The 17,923-nt window shown below is 40.2% G+C and overlaps 1 protein-coding gene across 1 annotated transcript in view; it reads right to left on the bottom strand.

Annotated features, from left to right (window-relative positions):
- The window catches only part of ARSB (arylsulfatase B), a 194,276-nt gene that overhangs the window by 100,902 nt on the left and 75,451 nt on the right, over positions 1-17,923 (bottom strand). The gene's annotated exons all lie outside the window — the stretch shown is intronic.

Below are 17,923 nucleotides of genomic sequence, written 5' to 3'. Positions count from 1 at the left end.
AAACAGAGCATTGGATGGAAAAAATAATTGTGAAAAAAATTCTTCCCTTCTTGACATGATAGTGAAATCAAGCTTCATTATGTACAATACCAAGGAAGAGAAGCTTTCTCCTCCAAGACAACAGAGGGAATAGGGGATCTTGGCAAAGACAGGGTAGAAGTTACTAGAGTAACTAAAGTTAAGTATCTTCCCAGCCAGGTGAGGGCTCAGAGTTACACATTAAAGTGGACAGTAGAAAAGAAAAAGTACCATTTCTTACATAATGAGGTTATAGAATCATACAAACTCCCAAAGTTTCCACATATTTAGGTGACTTTAGAGACACATTTTAAATAACACGTACTTGGCATTAAACTTAAAAAACAAACAAAAAAAACTATTACCCAAATAAGCCACATGAGGGCAGTATGACAGACCTCCTGCTGTATAGGATGTTACATATAAAAATTTATTAAGAAATTAGAGATCTATCAAAGCTACAGGATGCACCTGGGAGGAAAGAGAATGAACGTTTGTTAAGCACTGACCGCACTAGGAATGACTCTGATTTTGCATTATCTCTCACCGCATCTGGAGTTGGCAGACCTGGAATAGAAGCCTGAGGCCAGACACTCACTAGCTGTGTGGCCAGGGGTGATATACCACCTCAGTTTCCTCATTTTCATGTGGAAATGATGATCCCTAATTGATTTAGTCCATTTTGTGTTGCTATAACAGAATACTGAGGCTAGGCAATTTATAAAGAAAAGAGGTTTATTTGGCTCACAATTCTGATGACTGATAAGTCCAAGCACTGGGCACTGGCATTAGTTGCTGGTGAGGGCTTTTGTGCTGCATCACAACATGGCAGAGAAGTGGAAGGAGAAGCAGGTGCAGGTAAAGAGGGACCAAAGAGGAGGAAGAACCTCACTTTATAACAACCCACTCCCCTGGGGACTAATCCATTCCCTTGAGAGTGAGAATTCACTCCTGGGAGACAGTATTGATCTATTCATGAGGAACCCGCCCCCATGACCCAAACACTTCCTACTGGGCCCACCTCCCAAGACACACTGGCAATTAGGCTTCCACATGAGCTTTGATGGGAACAAACCACATCCAAACCATAGCACTACTTCATCTATTACGATGCAAGTGAAGTGACAATGCTTATGATCTTTTCTTGGCAGGGTACCTGACACAACCTAAGTGCTCAATAAATGGTAGCAACTGCTGTTGTTCTTAAAATTGACAGCAACCCAAATAGTTTAGTATGATAACCATTTTGTCACTGTTTTTAAAGGAGGTTTGAAAAAGCCAAACAGCGAATAGATGGCAATGCTAGGATTCCAACAAGGTCTGTGTGACACCCCAGGCCCCTGCCCCTGGAGCACCATGCTCCTGCTATCCCTAGTGTAGAGTGGACTCACACAGGTAGGCCACAGAAACTTTCACTTCCTGATGAAAACCACAAGTACGGTCAACCTCAGCAAAGTGTACACTCTTCCTGTGGGTGTACATAGGAAGTTATTCCAAAGTGATGGTAATTCCTTTTAGAGAAACCTTAGCTGCTGGTAGGGAAGAAATTCAAGGCTCTACTGCCAAGGAGACTTTTGGTGGAGCCCTTAACACACCAGTTCTCAGTTCTTTTCTGTGCTTCTTGAAAGGGAGTAGAGAAGAGTCTTGAGTTAGATCAGGTGAGGAAACAATTCTTCAACACATGGGTCACTGACAATCTCATCATTTGACATCACAGACTTACAAGAACCTTTCCTCAAACCTCCCCACAGCACTTCTTGACAAAAACTCAAGGCCCAAACATTCACTCAGGCCAGTTTTTGAAATACACATTACATTTCATATTGAAGCTGAGCAGACCCATATATTCAAAACAACAAAAGGTCACCATCAGCAGACAGAAGAAATTCCTCCATGTTCATGATACTGCACAGAGTAACAGTCACCCATAACCAATGTGTCGAAACTTAGAAGAAGGTGCTGTTTGTGTGATACAAAAATACACTGGAAAGAAATGCCTACACTCTTCTCATGATATCAAGAAAGGCTGAGACAGAACGATTATTTCACTCTGTTGTCTGGATTGCTATAAGTGATGCTGGCTCAATACTTTAGAAAAAGCCTGTTGTCTGTTTTAAATAGATACACTTCTCTGAGATATTATGTAGTGTCCTTCAGTTGCACATGTTTGTTAGTGCTCAGCAGAAAGTACTGGATGAAGATGGTGGTGGAAATAAGAGTGGAGATGATGGAGACAAGGGTGGCTGCATCTGGAATCTGATTCTAGGAGCGGCTCTTCAATTATGACTCAGATAGAAAAATTCTCTGGGGTGTACAGAGAATTTGGCCACTGTTGCTACTGTAGGAAAGGGAAGGTGTTTCCACATATCATTAGGGGAGGCCACGGATGTAGTGACTGTGACTGTTTTTGCAATTAGCTCTCTGTGATGTTTTGCCATTAGCAATAAGCGATTCTATCAACAGCTATTTTTTTCTAGAGCACTCCAAAGAGAAAGCACTGTCAATGGACACATGTACAACTTCTCCAACATTCTCCTGGCATAGTGCCAACTGCAGATGTGGCCTCAGGAGAAGGGCAGTTCAACCTCGCCTGTCCTTGTACCCCCACAGATGGCACCTGGCCGATGGTGGCCACTTATCAGCAATGGGGCAGAATCCACTGAGTTAGGCCATTAGTTGGTTAGCTATATGAGAAATCGGGTGCAGTCCATAAGTTCTAGTTCAGTCTCCTGGGTATTTCAAAGAGTTCAACATAAAACTGGTCGGAGTAGCAACAAGAATAAAATAAGCTCTTTTACAACAAGGTGGAAAAGGGAGTTTCCCATATTGCTCACTAAAGTTTGACAGAAATTAGAATTTAAAAAGACAATGGAACCATCAGCATTTCAAAGATGTTTCTTCTTGTTTTCCCTTCTAGTTTTATTTTTCGGCAAAAGATAATTTCTTTCTTGTTAAGAATTCATTTTCAAGAGAAATTTTTGTTTCATTTCCTGACTGACATATGAAAAAACTTCCAAATCAAAATAAGATGACGCCGGCTCCTAAAGGAAGCAAAGAAACGTTTTTTCAGGGAGATGGTTTTGCAGCAATGTTTTGGCACAGGGAAAATCTAATTATAAGGCCTTTGCTGTATAAAAAAGAAATGTCAAAATAAGACAAACATTATCATATACAGACCGTAAATCTCACTTTATTATTCATTATTGAACAAAAATAACTGTCAAAAAGTCATGGAAAAACATTGGTTTGCCAAAGATCTGAGCAAAAACATTAAGTATATGACAATGAAGCCTCATCCATATCCAGCTGATAAAAATCAAGATGAAACCATGACAACAGCATTAATTTTTAGGACTACTCCCCAAACAATTTAATGTGTGGCTTGGCTGTGGACGGCTGCCCCGAAACATCATCTCCACCCCACCATCCCTGTGGATGCTTCAGCCGGGGCTTACCCTAGTCATCCTTCCCACCCTGACTCAAAGATCACAAAAGGAAAAGCAAGGAAGGCTCTAACAGCCTCATACCAGGCCTGGACATCTCTCTGAACATGGCCCTGATGCAAGGGTGACTGACAGATGACTAGGCAACATCATTTCAAAAATGGAGAAGTCTCTTTGTCCCATAAAAGTATCTACTTGTTGATGGTTGATTCTTTGGATTTTTTTTAATTACTGAGATGCAAACTGGAGTGCTAATATATGTCTTGGTAGTCATCTAAAGGATTCAGTAAATTCAATCTTCTCCTGCTAAAAGATTTTGGAGAAGATATTCAAATTACATTCTGATATTCTCAAATCTTCTCTCTTTTTTTTTTTTTTTTTTTTTTTTGAGACAGGGTCTCACTCTGCCAACCAGGATGGAGTGCAGTGGCACAACCACAGCTCACTGCAGCCTCGATCTCCTGGGCTCAATCAATCCTCCCACCTCAGCCTCTCAAGTAGCTAGGACTACAAGTGTGTGCCACCACGCTTGGCTACTCTTTCCCTGTTGCACTACATTGAATCATGACAGAATGTGCATTTAGTTCTGCCAAGTTTGCCTTTATAATAGTTTTCCAATCATCCCCCCTTCTCCAGCCCATTGCCTTGGGTCCAGCACTCCTCTATCTGGGATCCTGGGCTAATTTATATACCGCTTCAAGTTGCCACCAGAGTTGTTTGTAAAACCCAAAATCAATCAGGCCACATGCATGTTTAAAGCCTTCCAATCAAGAAAAAGTTCCAACTTCCAGCCCACATATAGAATCCCTCACATCTGGCCCCAATCTCCTTTTTGGGCATCAACTCCTGTCCTCCCCCATAAAAAGTGCCCTGAGCTTCAGTCACGTCGAACTTCTCCCTGTTGTTAGAATATGTCATGCCCTTTCATGCTAATTTTGCCTTTGCACATGCTGGCTTTCTTGCTTACAATGCCACGGGTTAAAGATCACATCTTCTGTGAACCTGCCACTTAGTGCCCTAGATGGTCTTCATCTCTGCTCTGTATTTCCGCTATATTTTATATGCACATTTTCTACTATACTTAGCTCTGTCTATTGTTAAACAGTTGTTCATGGCTTTGTCTTCCCCACGAACTCTGCTCCTCAAGAGCAAAAGTTTCTTATTGTTTGTATTTCCAAGACCTAGCACAGGACCTGCCACAGAGAAGGGCTCGATGACTTGGAGGAATGAATAAATGGGGAAAAGGCCACTCACCAAAAATAGAGGTTAAAGGCACTAAACACTAACTCTCGTCACTGCATTGTTTTTTCTAAGCCTTTGTCCAGCTACTCTGTGACCTTGACTTTTCACTGGCCATTCTACATACTGCTGCATAATCTATAGGAACTGGCAAGGGGTGCTCTTGGACTCCAGTGAGGATTTAAGTAAATCAAACCCACAAATATCAGAATTGTTTATCTAATCTGGTTCCTGGTCAGCTACGTTGGAGTCTAAGAGGGTTGATTAGGAGCATTTCATGAAGCATCAGTCCTGGCCTGGAAGAAAGAACACACTCATTCCTTTAACACGTCTTTCTTGAGTGCTGCCATGTTCCACAGACCACTCCAGATCTGGGAAAAGGGCAGCAAACACAATGGACAAGGTCCTGTCCCTCATGGAGTAAGTGAGAAAAAGAGATAAGATCTCTCCATTCATGGTAGGCAATGACTGGGCTTCGTGGAGGAGCTGAAACCATAAGGACAGGACAGAGCCAGCCAAGTGACCATCAGAGAGATGAGAGCCCAGGCACAGGGAACAGGAGGCCTTATGCAATCACACATTGGAGACTAGGGTGTCTGTGTCAAGGCTGCTTCTTAATTAAAGACTAATTATACTATTAGGTATACTCTGCTGCCAGAAGTTAAGGAAAACTTGAGCTAAATGATGACTAGACATAAACAAAAAGGTATAGGTCTAGGTGTTTTACGACCATCATCACTTTCCCCTATCACCCCTACTGCCGCATGTCTAATTTCACTGAAATGCAGGGAACTGAGAGGAGCTAAGCACTGTGAGTTTGGGCAAGTACTCAATCTCTGAGCCTAAGTTTCCTCATTTGAGAAATGAGGATAACAAAATACCACCTTAATATTGTGCCTGGCATAGAAGCAGTGCTAAATAATATTAGCTATTTTTATGTATGACAGTCATCAGCACCAGCAAAGTACACAGAACAGAATAGGCTCCTATCTGGATATTTATTAAACAATTAAACATATATTAGATTTAAGTATTATAAACACACTCCAAAACATCATGTTTTCATAAGACGAAAGTATTCTAAGAATAGTGTCCTCCTAGATTGCATTCTCTATTCTTTTTTTTTTTTTTTTTTTTTTTAAACAGAGTCTCACTCTGTCGCCCAGGCTGGAGTGCAGTGGCCGGATCTCAGCTCACTGCAAGCTCCGCCTCCCGGGTTTACGCCATTCTCCTGCCTCAGCCTCCCAAGTAGCTGGGACTACAGGCGCCCGCCACCTCGCCCGGCTAGTTTTTTTTTTTGTATTTTTAGTAGAGACGGGGTTTCACCATGTTAGCCAGGATGGTCTCGATCTCCTGACCTTGTGATCCGCCCGTGTCGGCCTCCCAAAGTGCTGGGATTACAGGCTTGAGCCACCGCGCCCGGCCTTTGTTTTTTTTTTTTTTTGAGATGGTGTCTTGCTCTGTCACCCAGGCTGGAGTGCAGTGGTGCAATATTGGCTCACTGCAACCTCTGCCTCCAGGGTTCAAGCGATTCTCATGCCTCAGCCTCATGAGTAGCTGGGACTACAGGTGCCCGCCACCATGCCCGGCTAATTTCTGTATTTTTAGTAAAGACAGGGTTTTGCCATGTTGGCCAGGTTGGTCTGGAACTCCAGATCTCAGGTGATCCATCCACCTCTGCCTCCCATAGTGCTGGGATTACAGGCATGAGCCACCACGCCCAGCCTGCATTCTCTGTTTTATAGGTAATTTCTTGAGAAGTGCAACAACACAATGAATTGTGAGGGGTGTTGTTACTATCAGGGAAGAGCCAGGATAATGCCTTTCTGTTCCCATGAGTTTAAATAAAGGACATCAATTATCAAAGAAAAAAAAAAAACACTGTAACAATAGCCTGAGATTCAAATTAAACACCAGAAACTGAAGATTTGTTCAAATACACATTTGATTATTTGTAGGGGTTTAAAATGGTTTGCAGCATTCAGGGTAGATAAGTGCTCTGACCGCCAGCTCAGACACTAACCAGGCTTTACATCTTGACTAAGAGCACCAGCAAGGAGAATGTCCAGCTGGGCTAGTAAGAGGAGGATTCCGGTGGAGTGCAACTGGCAGCCAGGCACCAAATAACCGATTGATATGGTTTGGCTGTGTCCCTACCCAAATCTCATCTTGAATTGTAGCTCCCATAATTCCCATGTGGTGTAGTAGGGACCCAGTGGGAGATAACTGAATCACAGGGGCAGATTCCCCCACACTGTTCTCGTGGTGGTGAATAAGCCTCACGAGATTTGATGATTATATAAGGGGTTTCCCCTTTCACCTGGCTCTCATTTTGCTTTTGCCTGCTGCCATGTAAGATGTGCCTTTGCTCTTCCCTCACCTTCCACTGTAATTGTGAGGTCTCCCAAGCCACATGTAACTGTGAGTCCATTAAACCTTTTTCTTTATAAATTACCCAGTCTTGGGTGTGTCTTTATCAGCAGTGTGAAAATGGACTAATACACTGATGTAGCCACCAAAAGATTCGGAGATAAAAGAAGATGGATGCAGGGAAAGGGCAAAATCAGGGATGAATGAGAATTAAAAAGAAAAATGTTATAAAAGGTTGTAGTAAAATATTTCCTCACTTTAATGAGGCTAATGCCATTTCTTATAAAGCTAAGATACCAATGGGGTTTTATCTCTCCTTTAACATTTATTAAGGATGAAAAGATTCCAAAGTCTGTTGAAAGATTGAAAACATTTGTTCTCTACAAGTTATGGAACTGGAAACTGGAAAACAGTGTCCTAATTTATTACTTATTGGCAAGTAAACAACTTAACTTTTTCCTGTAATTTAAAACATAAATAGTCACAGATCTTGGAGATCTTTAGATGAAAGTTGTAAGGTAAGTACAAAATGTTGAGGTGCTCTCACTTAGGAGGTATGGGTAATGCTAGATTTAATCTTCATATTCAGAATCCCCCTGACAAGTAGCACAGAAGACCCATGTTTGACGTATTAAGCGAGTAAAAGTACCAAATGTTTGTTCTGTCCTTTCAAACAACTAAAACCCTGTTTGTTTTTCCTATTGTTTAATTTTTAGGAATGTTTGATATTTTTTACTAATGGATTTCTGGGCAAACTAATTTTTTGGCACCCTTGCAGAGCATTACAGTTTACTCACACATTATTCGGCTCCCCTTTCAGACCTAAAACCCACTGAACGCGGCCAGATAATTTTGACTAGACAGCTGTTTACCCTTCAGTAATGCCACTAGAGAAGTAATGAATGAGAAAAGTACCACACAAGTGCTGGAGAGTCTGGCAAGTTCAAGGGCAGCAGGAGAAAAGTGAAAACACCATCAAGACACAGGAACAAACAGAATTGTGGTTTCAAAAGAACAGGTGTACTAACAACTTGCACGGTGAGAAAGATGGAAATTGAAGTCAATGTGTTTTCAGAGAGTGTTAAGCCAGAGAAAGCTAGCACATTCTATTTGGGTGGACATCAACTATTTCAATTTGTCTTTATGATTCCAAGTATATAATACAAGTTAAGTGTTCTCAATTTTTATCCTTGGAGCAGAAATAACATTTTACTGAATCTCTACTTCTTAAGTAGTAAGATATGCCTTTAAGGTTACTCAGAAAAATCAATAAACCAAACTGAGTGGACAGAGAGTTTCATTTCCCGAGAGTTCTCTGAAGTTTTGCCAGATTCTAAAGGATCTCACTGGTGTTTGGGTGTTTAATGCAGAGAGAGGCAAACAAAAGTCACGAGAACACTGACGAGCACAATCCTCCCTGAAGAATAACTGGAGAGTAAAACATCTAATGGCAGAAACAAAAATAACTCAATACATCCAAACATGAAGCAGTTTGTTTAAAGAATTTTGAATATTGAATGCATACTTAATAAATCGATAATAACAAGATCCCCTACGGATCTGCAGATGACACTTGCTCCAAAGACAAAGTAAAATAAACTCTGTGAGCCCCCAGAGTCCTGGGCAGCAGCCCACCTCTGACCAGGCCATGCACAGTGGGAGTGAGGGCAGAATCCAGGTGATCAACACTGGACATCCCAAGCAGGTAAGGAGGCCACTCAGGAGGCAAGAACATGGAAAGCAGCTTGGGGCTCCATGCCTAATGAGAGGCAAATGCTTAACAGGAGGCCTTGCAGCAGGAGACAAAGGGATGAACAGTCAAGGGCCAGGATGAAAAACCAAACCAATCAATCAACCAACCAAACAAACAAATCAAAACAAATGCTCCTGAGTTACCACAATAGGCACCACAAAGTCCATGAAATTAGAGACTAACTCAGGGCCTATTCAGTCTCAGACACAATTCTAGCAATATGTGTGGTGTCTGGTGTCCTAATTTTACAGCAGGCTAGAATCCGCAAGTCAGGAAGATGCATACTGCTGGACACAATCTTCGTAGAAGGAGGAAAGGAGAAGAAAAATATAAATTGTAAAAGTAGACCACAAACCAAAGTGTCTTTACCTATTTCTCCAACACTGAATGACCCACACTGATGTATCTTGAAGACACCACTGAAAGATGCATAATACAATAAAAAAATTAAAATGATGACCCTACATCATTAAGACAGTGAGAGACTCATGGCATAATTAAGGATGGTTTAGACCTAGCAAAAAGGTTTATATCCCATATTCCTGTCACTAATCCTATCTATCTACAGCAATACAACGTGCCTGCCTTCACCTGATACCTTGCAAAGGTCACAGTGATAAGCACACGAAAACTTTCACTATCCTGGCATAAAGTTAGGCAAACAGACTGAAAACAGAGAAAATGGTTACAGGCTAAGCAGTATGCCTCATGTGCCTTGCATCTCCACTGGAATGATGTTTCCAAAGAGTAACAGCTTTTCTCATTCCTAGTAATTCTGTCACCCTGTGACCCTCAACCCAGGAAGCAGGCAGGGAGGTCCATGTCTGGGCTCTGGAAATGGATAGTCAGCAGGTGGATGAGCTAATAGGTTTAGCTTAAGCAATCACTCGGAGCCAGGGGAAGAGAGAGGACTGGAAACAAAGCTGAAGGACATGGCTGTGACCTTAAGCACACATCTTGGGCTCTGCCCCCAGGCCTGGATCTAGTGTAGAAGAAATAATGGATGTAGGGATACAAGAATGGAAAGAACCATGCCTCATCCCCTGGAGGAGCCTGGGGGCAGATGAGAGGACAGCAAGACTCCCTGCAGTTCCTGTGTCCAGTATAGTGTGGCAGCAGCAGATGACAATGGTTGCATAAGGTGATGGAAGGCAGGCTAGGAGGCTTCTCACACCACAGTGAGGAAGGGGTTGCAGCTCCACTGATGAATGTTTTTGATTTGCTGTTGAGAAGAGCACAAATGTGGCACAGAGATGGTCCAAAGAGTCTCCGCAGGCAAGGAGGTTGCAGCATGATGTAGATGGATGATATCAAAAGGCCAGACAGGAAGAGGAATGTTTCTGCAGAGGCTTGTGCAAGGATGACTACGGACCACACACTTCCTTCAGCTCCAATGCACTGGCTCCCTGGAGGGAAGCCAGGATGAGATCAAGAATTAACTGAGATGATTTGAATTGACTGAAACCAGGTTTCCTCCACCCAGCAGAATAGGGACCCCAGCGGTACTGAGTTCAGTGACAGGGTAAAAAAGAAGTAAGTTATATTATTTGCATATCTAAGTTTGTGCACTGAAATTTGTGATTACTATGCATATGTGTGAGCACTATGGCTGGATGCCCTGGATTTGATGGATATAATAATTGTGTTAGGTTATTTTGTAGGTGAAATAGAAGTTAAATCCATTTTTATTGTTTTGGTTATTTTTAAGCAGTAATATGGACTCATTCCAAGACTTTACATTTTTATGTAATAGCAACTATAATGATAGGAAAAGTACTGAAATCAGAAGAAAGTTTGTTTCTATAACATGCCTCCCAAGCTTTTCAAATCTAACTCCCCCACCCTTTTCATAATAAATATTTTGTAATGCTCCTTTGTCCTGAAATGGAATTTATACACAATACCATAACTATATGTCTAATTAAAAAAATAACTATCAGTGTAATACAGAGTAGAAAAAGCCAATTAATAATAGCATGTACTTCATAGGAAAATGTGCAGGCTCAATCCTAAAAGACATAGCAAAGTGATTAGATGATTGCATACGGTTATAGATGAAATAAATTTGGACTTAAGGCCATTCTACACTAGAAATACAAAAAAAAAAAAAAAAAAAAAAGAGAGAGAGAGCAGGGATAAATGCTAGGATAAAGATTAGGATATTAATTATATATTAAAACCATACAAAATTACTTTGTGTTTATGTGTAAAACAGACTTAGGTTCTGGTCTCAGAAAATTATAAACAGGCTTTTAACCTTCATGAGCAACCAGCAGGGTATTTTGTAAGTTGTACAGGACTTGGGACAATTCCTCACTGTGTGGGGTCATCAGGGGCATTGCATCCTGGGCCCCTACTCACTAAGTATCAGTAACACTCAAGTGAATTTCTAAAATACTCTCAGTAAAAACCACTGCCCTATACAATGGCAGAATTGGGACATATGGCCAGGGATAGGTAGTGACCTCTCTTTCAAGAGGCTTCACAGGTTAGCACTCATTACTTTGTGAATTTAACACAGTTTGGGGTCTGGCCTAAACCTCTGTAAGCTTATAAATAATTCTATCAGCATATGGAAAGAGGTTCCACTTCTTAGAAGCAGAATCATTGTAAACAATATATATATATATAATCACAAAGTCAATTAATTGATTTACAAAGTAAATTTATCACAGTGACTGGCATGTTTATGGCCCATGTGAGTGGCATAAATGTATGGGAAATCAAGTTATAATCAGATCTCCTGGCGAATAAGGACTCAGATATAATATTTGTATTTTTGTCATATGTGAAATCTCATAACAATTTTTCAGATCTAAAATATATTCTATAAATATAATAAAATACTTATATTTACTATATTCAAAAAATGCACTGAATAAAAGCTGCTTTAATGAGAAAATTCACCAATTTTCAAACTTTTTTCTAGCAACTAAGACTTCAAAAATGATGAATCTAAAGTTCATTCAGGAAATAATAGATAACCTACATGCCCTATATTTATTAAAGACATTGAAATTAGTAATTAAAATTCTTCCCACAGGCCAGGTGCGGTGGCTGATGCCTGTAATCCCAGCACTTTGGGAGGCTGAGGTGAGTGGATCACGTGAGGCCAGGAGTTCGAGACCAGCTTGGCCAACATGGATAAACCCCATCTCTACTAAAAATACAAAAATCAGCCAGGTGTGGTGGCAGGCGCCTATAATCCCAGCTACTTGGGAGGTTGAGGCAGGAGAATCATTTGAACCTGGGAGACAAGGGTTGCAGTGAGCCGAGACTGTGCCACTGCACTCCAGCCTGGGTGACAAAGTGAGACTCTGTTTCAAAGAAACAAAACAAAACAAAACCTTCCCACCAAGAAAATTTCAGGCCCAAATGCCTTCATTGGCAAAATCTACCAAACTTTTAAGAAAGGAATAATACTAGTTCTATACAAACTCTTTCAAAAAGTAGATAGGAATCCTGTATTTCCCAACTTATTCTATGAGGCCAGCATTACTCCGACACCAAAATGAAACAAAGACATTACAGAAAAAGAAAACTACAATGAACATAGGTGTAAAAATCCTTAACAATATTTAGGAAATCAAATCTAGCTTTATATAAAAAGATAATTAGTTTTCTATTGTTCTAGTTTTCTATTACCACATACTTAGCAGTTTAAACAATATACACTTATTATTGTACAGTTCTACAGGCTGTACAATACATTCAGCTGCTGAGGCCTGTACAAGTCTGACACAGGTCTCACTGGGCTAATATCAAGGTGTTGAGAGGGCTGCATTCCCTTCTGGAAGTTCAATTTCCTTGCCTTTCTAGCAAATCCATTTCCTTGCCTTTCTAGCTTCTAGAGGCTGTTTGCACTCCTTGGCTCATGTCTTTTGAGCTTCATACTAGAGTTATGAGTGAATTGCATACCACAAATACAGTAATAGAGTATTCTGAGTTTGTCCAGGTACTTAATTTTACCAGTAGGTTTTATACTTTGAAAAGTTTTCTTTTGCACATTAGTGTTTTTTCTTTCAGATTGAAGAACTGCCTTTAAGTATTTCTTGCAAGACGGGTCTAGTGGTGGTGAATTCTCTCAGCTTTTGTTTGTCTGGGAAAGATTTTATCTGTCCTTTATATTTGAATGATAACTTTGCTGGATACAATATTCTTGGATGGCAGGCTTTTTTTCTCTCTCTTTGAGCAATCTGAAAATGCCATTCCACTCCCTCCTGGCCTGTTTAGTTTCCTTTGAGAAATCTATTGCCAGATGAATTAGAGCTACTTTATGTGTTATTTGCTTCTTTTCTCTGCTGCTTTTAGGATCCTCTCTTTGTCCTTGACCTTTGAGAGTTTGATTTTTCTATGCTTTGCAGTAGTCTTATTTGGGTCAAATCTGTTTGGTGTCCTATGACCTTCCTGTAGCTGGATATTTCTATCTTTCTCAAGTTTTGGAAAGCTTTCAGTTCTTATCCTTTTAAATCAACTTTCTACCCCTTGTTCTTGCTCCACTCTCTTGACACCAACACCAGTAATTCTTAGATTTGGTCTTTTGAGGTAATTTTTTACATATTGCAGGTGGTCTTTGTTACATTTTGTTCTTCTTTCTTTTTTCATCTCTGATTGTGTATTTTAAAACAGTTGGTTTTTGAGCTCCTTGATTCTTTCCTCTGCTTGGCTCATTCTGCTGCTCAGAGCCTCTTAAGAGTTCTTCAGTTTGGCAAATGTATTTCTCAACTTCTAAGATTTCTGTTTGATTTTTTAAAATTATTTCAATCTCTTTGTTAGATTTCTCTGATAAATTTCTGAACAGCTTTTCTGTATTATCTTGGAGATAGCTGAGTTTCCTTAAAACTGCTATTTTAAATTATTGGTCAGAAGCTTACAAGTCGCCATCTCGTTAGGGTCAGTCACTGGATTTTTGCTTTGTCCTTTGGGAAGACTGTGGTTCCCTGTTTGCTGTTGTTACTTGTGGGTATATGTCTATGTCTTTGCATTGAAGGATTAGTCATTGATTCTAGTTTTCTCTGTCTAGCTTGTTTTGTCTTTCATTGAATATATTTGCTTAATCTTTGCAACTAGGTTGCTGCCTCCTTTTAGGCTCTAGGTGGCGCCATAAGCCCAGGTTCAGTTTGGCTCTAGTAAACGGTTGCAGCACTGCCTGTCCCAAATGGGGGAGGTCCCAAAGGGATTATCCCAGGTATGTTCCACAGGCTCCTGGGCAGGAATCTCTAGTCAGCAGTGTGGGAAGGCTGGCTAGGGGTTCCTGCCCAGGGGACCTGTGGAATGTACCTCCTACAGTGTGTTGCTGCTGAACAGCCACTCTGATTTGGTGTCTCATTTGGATGAGTTACAGAGCAGAGTTTCCAGGGTTGGGGATGGTAGTCTCACCTTCTGACCTTTGTTGCTGCCTGTTCTCAGAGATATTTCTTCCTACAGCCACTCACAATGCTTCCCACGAGTTAAGGCAGGGACAGGACTCCTGCTGTGGAACCCAAGAAGGTGAGGAAGCTGGTTGACCACCTCAATTTCACTTTTTCCAGTGTAAAAACTGACTTGAAGGAGATTTTCCACATGCTTGGTGCTGAAAGAATGTAGGGGAGGGGATTCGCAGATGTGGAAGTCTGATTCTCCAATCATATGCTCAAGGTTTTTCCACTTCTCTGTGGCCCTGGGAACTGTCTCATCCTCATACTTGAGCTCTGGGTTGTTGCTGGTGAAACTCTCGATGCTGTATGTTTGTTTTTGGTCTTCTATTGAGGGATTGAAGCCAGCTTGCATCTACACTGCCATTTTGAAACCCTGCATTCCTTGATTCATGCCCTCTTCCTTCACCTTCAAAGTCAGCAATGGGCCGGGCACGGTGGCTTATGCCTGTAATCCCAGCACTTTGGGAGGCCGAGGCGGGCGGATCACGAGGTCAGGAGATGGAGACCACCCTGGCTAACACACTGAAACCCCGTCTCTACTAAAAATACAAAAAAATTAGCCGGGCATGGTGGCGGGTACCTGTAGTCCCAGCTACTCGAGAGGCTGAGGCAGGAGAATGGTGTTAACTCAGGAGGTGGAGGTTGCAGTGAGCAGAGATCGCGTCACTGCACTACAGCCTGGGTGACAGAGCGAGACTCTGTCTCAAAAACAAACAAACCAAAAAAACAAACAAACAAACAAACAAAAACAAAAGTCAGCAATGATGTTTGAATCCTTTTCATATCATATTACCCGACCTCCTCTTCTGCCTCCCTCTTCCACTTTTAAGGTCACTGACTGCATTGGCCCAACCAGATAATCCAGGACAATCTCCTCATCTTCTCGTCAGTTTATCAGAAACCTTAATTTGGTCTGCAATCTTAATTCCCCTTGTCATATAACGTAACATATTCACAGGTTCCAGGCTTTAGGGCATGTTTGGAGGTAGGAGGGAGATGAGGATTACTCTGCCTACCACGAACATGATGATAAAGTGATATTTATCCCAAGACTGCAATCAATTTTCAAGTAGAAGAACAGAGTTGGAAGAATTATACTATCCAATTTCAAGAACTACTATAAAGCTATAGTGATCAAGATTTCACAGAACTGGAATGGAGTGCCTTAGTAAAATAACCACATTTAAATGGTCATTTGCTTTTTAGCAAGGGTGCCAAACCAACCTATGGGGAAATAGTTAAAAAATAATAATAATAATGCTAGAGTATTCTGATATCTATGTTAAAAAAATAAACAAAACCTTGACCAACCCTACTTTATAACACACATAAAAATTAAAGATGAATCATATTACAACTCAATAATAAAAGATAAAGAACCAAATTAAAACATTGACAAAGGATTTAAATAGACATTTCTCTAAAGAAGATACACAAAAATAGATGGTCAATAGATACACAAAAAGATGTTCCACATTAGTCTTCCAAGAGGCACAAACTAAAACCATAAGAAGATACCACTTTGTAACCAATAGGATTACTATATAACAAAAAAGACAGACAATTGACAAGTGGTGGTAAGGACGTGGAGAAACTGGAACACTCATGAATTGCTTATGGGACTGTAACATGATGCAGCTGCTTTGAAAAACAGTGTCTTAGTCTGTTTTCTGTTGCTGTAACAGAATACCATAGGCTGGCTAATTTATATAGAAAATAAGTTTATTTAGCTCATGGTTCTGGAGGCTGGGAAGTCTAAGAACATAGTGCTGGCACCAGGTGAGGGCCTTCACGTGGTGTCATAATATGACAGAAGGCATCATATGATAAGAGGGCAAGAGCAAGAGAGCCAGAGAGAACTCACTTTTAAAACAAAGCCACTCTCAAGGTAATGAACCCATTCCTGTGATAGTGACATTAATCTATTCATGATGGCAAAAGCCCCATTAATCCATTCATGAGGACAGAAGGATTCAGTTTCTAACACATGATCTTTTAGGAGATACATTCAAACCATGGCAAACAGTTTAGCAGTTCCTCATAAAGTTAAGCATAGATTTACCACATGATCCACCAATTCCACACCTAGGTATATACTCAAGATGAGTAAAAATATGTGTCCACACAAAAATTGGTACCTGAGTGGTCGTAGCAGCATTATTCATAACAGCCCAAAAAAGTAGGAACAACCCAAGTATCCATTAACCGATGAATGGATTTTTTTAAATGTATATTTTCAGCAATGTATAGCAATAAAAGGGATATTATTCATCAGCAAAAAGAAATGAAATACTGATTTATGCTACAAAATGGATGAACATCGAAAACATTATGCCAAATAAAAGAAGCCAGACACAAAAAGCCATATATTGTATGACTCCACATATATGAAATGTCTAGCTTAGTAAAATCCATAAGGACAAAACATAGATTATGTGATTGACGGAGGACAGGCAGTTGGGAGCAACTGCTAAGGGGCACAGAATTTCTTGTAAGTTTAATTTTTTAAATGTTCTAGAATTAGACAATGGTGATGATTGCACAACTTTGTGAATATACTAAAAACCAGTGAACTGTACACTTTAAAAGGATGAATTTCATGGTATATGAATTATATCTCAATAAAAACAACACTGTATGAGGAAAAAGAAGATAGATCAAAGACCCAAATGTAACAGCTAAAACCATAAAACTTTTATAGAAAAACAGAGAATAGGTCTTAGAATAGGTCAAAAGTTTCTTAAAACCAACAGTTTTGTTTAATATATTTATGTATAAAAATAGATAAGACCCATAATGATGTAAGAGGAAGCAAAATGATGATGTAACTTCAGAGGGGGAATAAGCAGTGGGAGAGAATACAGCTCTGGTCAGCTGGGGGGATCTCATTGCAAGTAAGCCCCCATCCTGCATGTTTTGCTATTTGGATGAGAGATGGGTTAAAGAAAAAGTCCTACATTCAGGAAAAGTCTTCCTAGTGTCACAACAATGTAAAAAATCTGCTTCATTTAAACCGTCCAAGCCTGCTCACTCCATATATATTTCAGAACACAAGCAGGGATATATCTCAGCACAAAAGATGTGATTCCTCAAGACAGCATTCTAAATACTTCCCTAATTATCAAAACCCAGAGCTTTCAAGACATGTCAGATTCTTTGTTCTTGTTTTCACCAGTCCATCAAATTTGCTTGGCTTCTTTTATAAAACAGTAGACCTCTTCTGGAGTCAATGTGCCTCTCTTTCTGTTACGGATCCCTACTTTTATACTGCATTTTTTTCAGCGAGGCCTTTTGTGGTAAGCTGACCCTACAAAACATCTGCCTGGCATATGAAACACAAAATTCTTTTTTGGAAAGCTTTCTGTATGTATCAGAGACTATATCATTGTTTATTCCATTTTTGGCTTCCTGAAAGTTTATGGAATCAAATGGAAAATGACTTCAAAATAGATAAGAGATTACATGAATCTTTTCTATGCTTCAGACAGTCATGAAAATATATTAACCCTATCAGATATGAAATCATGTGCTGGTGTTTTTTAAATTTACATACAGTACAATTCACTTATTTTGGTGTGCATCATTATGGATTTTGACAAATAGAGTCATATAAATACCACCACGATCAGGATAGAACATTCTATCACTGTGATAACTCCTTTGTATCACCTCTTTGTAGACAA

Source organism: Macaca thibetana, chromosome 6, assembly GCF_024542745.1.
Source record: "Macaca thibetana thibetana isolate TM-01 chromosome 6, ASM2454274v1, whole genome shotgun sequence".
In the NCBI taxonomy this organism is placed as follows: Eukaryota; Metazoa; Chordata; class Mammalia; order Primates; family Cercopithecidae; genus Macaca; species Macaca thibetana.
The sequence above is the reverse complement of the archived record's forward strand: the minus strand, read 5'-3'. Positions and strand labels throughout refer to the sequence as shown.